Source organism: Tachyglossus aculeatus, chromosome 5, assembly GCF_015852505.1.
Source record: "Tachyglossus aculeatus isolate mTacAcu1 chromosome 5, mTacAcu1.pri, whole genome shotgun sequence".
NCBI classification, from domain to species: Eukaryota; Metazoa; Chordata; class Mammalia; order Monotremata; family Tachyglossidae; genus Tachyglossus; species Tachyglossus aculeatus.
In genome coordinates this window covers 1,155,791-1,158,989 of record NC_052070.1, presented here as the reverse complement: position 1 = coordinate 1,158,989, position 3,199 = coordinate 1,155,791, and the positions used below count along the sequence as shown (strand labels likewise).

The window sequence follows — 3,199 nt, the reverse complement described above, 5'->3', positions numbered from 1 at the left end:
GGTGAGGTAGGAGGTGGAGAGGTGATGGAGAGCCTTGAAGCTGAGAGTGAGGAGTTTTTGCTTGATTCGTAGGTTGACAGGCACCCACTGGAGATTTTTGAGGAGGGGAGTGACATGCCCAGAGCGTTTCTGCACAAAGATAATCCGGGCAGCAGAGTGAAGTATAGACTGAAGTGGGGAGAGGCAGGAGGATAGGAGATCAGAGAGGAGGCTGTTGCAGTAATCCAGTCGGGATAGGATGAGAGATTGAACCAACAAGGTAGCAGTTTGGATGGAGAGGAAAGGGCGGGTCTTGGCAATGTTGCGGAGGTGAGACTGGCAGGTTTTGGTGATGGATTGGATGTGTGGGGTGAATGAGAGCGTGGAGTCGAGGATTCATTCATTCATTCATTCAATCATATTTATTGAGCGCTTACTGTGTGCAGAGCACTGTACTAAGTTCTCTACTATGCTTGGGAAGTACAAGTTTGCAACATATAGAGACAGTCCCTACCCAACAATGGGCTCACAGTCTAGAAGGGGGAACAGTCTAGAAGAGGGAGGATGACACCAAGGTTGCGGACTTGGTGCTCAATAAATACAATTGAAGGAATGGTTAACAAAAAACATTTATAGATCGTTTACTGTTTGCAGAGCAATGAACTCTGCACTGCTTAGAAATGTACACTACAACAGGGTTGGTAGACATAATCCCTGCCCTCAGATCAGGGCACTTACAGTCTGTTGGGAGAGACAGATATTGAAATAAATTGTGGATAGGGGAAATAGTAGAGTACAAGGATACATTTCTTTTTTTTAATGGTATTTGTTAAGTGCCTACAATTTGCCAGGCATTGTTCTAAGTTCTGGGGTTACTGTTGTTGTCTTATGCTGTAGAGTTGTGTCTGACCCATAGCGACACGATGGACACATCTCTCTCAGGACACCCCACCTCCATCTGCAATCATTCTGGTAGTGAATCTCTAGGATTTTCTTGGTAAAAATAACGGAAGTGGTTTACCATTGCCTCCTTCCATGCAGTAAACTTGTGTCTCAATATTTGACTCTCCCTTACCACTACTGCCCAGCACAGGTGAGTTTTGACATGTAACAGATTGCCTTCCACTCTCTAGCCACTGCCCAAGCTAGGAATGGAATGGATATGCCTCTGCTTGACTCTTCCTCCAGTAGTCAAGGCTGGTAGAGTACTGGAAACTCTCCAGGTGCTACCTTGAGAGGGGAAGCTCTGGGGTAGATGCAGATAATCAGGTTGGACAGAGTCTAAATTCCACATGGACTTACAGATTAATGTAACTGAGGCACAGAGAAGTTAAGTGACTTGTCTAAGGTCATACAAAGTGGCTGAGTGGGGATTAAAACACAGGTTATCTGATTCCAAGGCCCAGGCTCTTTCCACTAGGCCACGCTGCTTCCCGCCTGCCTTCAGGACATCTCTACTTGAATGTCCTGCCAACACCTCAAACTGAACAGATCCAAAACAGAACCCCTCATTTTCCCAGCCAAACCCTATCCTCCCCATGTTTCTTTTTATGGTATTTATTAAGTTTTTATTGTGTGTCAAGCACTGTTCTAAGTACTGAAGTAGATAAAAGTTAATCAGGTTTGATACATTCCCTGTCCCAATGGGGCTCACAGCATAAACAGGAGGGAGAACAAGTATTGAATCCCCTTTCTGGATTTGAGGAAACTGAAGTATAACAAAGTTAAGTGACTTGCCCAAGTTCACACAGCAGGCAAGTAGTAGAGCCAGGATTAGAACCCAGGTCCTCTGGCTCCCAGACCATAATATATTCTGTAGGCCATGCTACTTTCTATCAATTTTCCATCACTGTAGACAGCATCACCATCCTCCTTGTCTTCACAAGCCTGTAACCTTGGCTTTAACCTTGACTCATCTCTCTCATTCAACCTGCAAATTCATTCAGGCACAAAATCCTATATATTCCACCTTTATAACATCTCTAGAATCTGTTCCTTCCTCTCCCTCCAAACTGCTACCATTCTGATCATATCCTGCCTTAACTACTAAATAAGCTTCCTTGCTGACTTCCCTCCCTCCTGTCTCTCTCTCCACTCCAGTCCTTACTTCACCACTGTCCAAATCATTTTTCTAAAAAAAATTCTGTCCATGTTTCTCCACTTCTCAAGGACCTCCAGTGGTTGCCCATCCACCTCTGCATCAAACAGAAATTCCTGGCCATTGGCTTTAAAGCACTCAGTCATCTTGCCCCCTCCTACCTTACCTCACTGATTTCCTACTATAACCCAGCACGTTCACTTTGCTCCTCTAACACCAACCTACTTACTCTATTTTGATCTCATCTTTCTCACCACCAATTCCTCACCCACGCCCTGCTTCTGTGCTGGAAATCCCTCCAGCTTCATACCTGACAGATGAACACTCTCCCCACCTCCATAGCCTTATTAAAATCACATCTCTAAGAGGCTGTCCCCAACTAAGCCCTCATGTTCCTTACTCCTTCTCCCTTTTGTGTCACCCTTGCACTTGGATTTGTACCTTTTACTTACCCACCCTCAGTTCTACAGCACTTATGAACATAACTGTAATTATTTTAATATCATTCTCCCCCTCAAGACTGTAAGCTCCTTTGGGAAGGGAACATGTTTCCCAACTCTGTTATATTGTACACTCCCAAGCTCTTAGTACAGTGCTCTGCACACAGTAAATGCTCAATAAATCAGACTGATTGATTGATCAACATTAGTGCTGTGAGGATGGGGTGAGTGTCAAAGAGCTTAAGGGGCACAAAACCATGTTTTTCAAAGTCTCAGGGGGGAAGCCAGGTAAGAGAAATGAAGGCTTAGTCAAGGAGGGCTTTTTGGAGGAAATGTAATTTTTAAGAGGGTTTTGAAGATGGGGAGAGTGGTGGTCTGTTGGCTATGAAGGGGAAGGGAGTTCCAGGTCAGAGGGAGGATGTGAGCTAGGGGTCGGTGGCAGGATAGGAAGAAGTTCTAATTACAAAGCCTGAGTTGCTGGGAAGCTATGCCCAGGGAGTTTATGGAGTTCTTTCAGTTCTCCTCTCCAGAGCTGTCAAAGAAAAGGTTAGACTGTGATCTCTCCTGGGCTTCTTTGGGGCAGTGCTTCCCAGGACTTTGCTAGAGTCCCTCAGACCCAATCAAATGAACCTTTGACTTTGTCGATGCCAACTACCTAGGGACTTTGGGGTATAATAGTAAT

General features: G+C 45.0%; 1 non-coding gene across 1 annotated transcript; it reads right to left on the bottom strand.

Moving 5' to 3' along the window:
• Positions 1–1,082: 1,082 nt before the first annotated feature.
• Positions 1,083–1,220, bottom strand: LOC119929106. Its single transcript, XR_005451246.1, has one exon. It is a non-coding gene; the product is annotated as a small nucleolar RNA SNORA7 (small nucleolar RNA).
• Between the last annotated feature and the right edge of the window lie 1,979 nt (positions 1,221–3,199).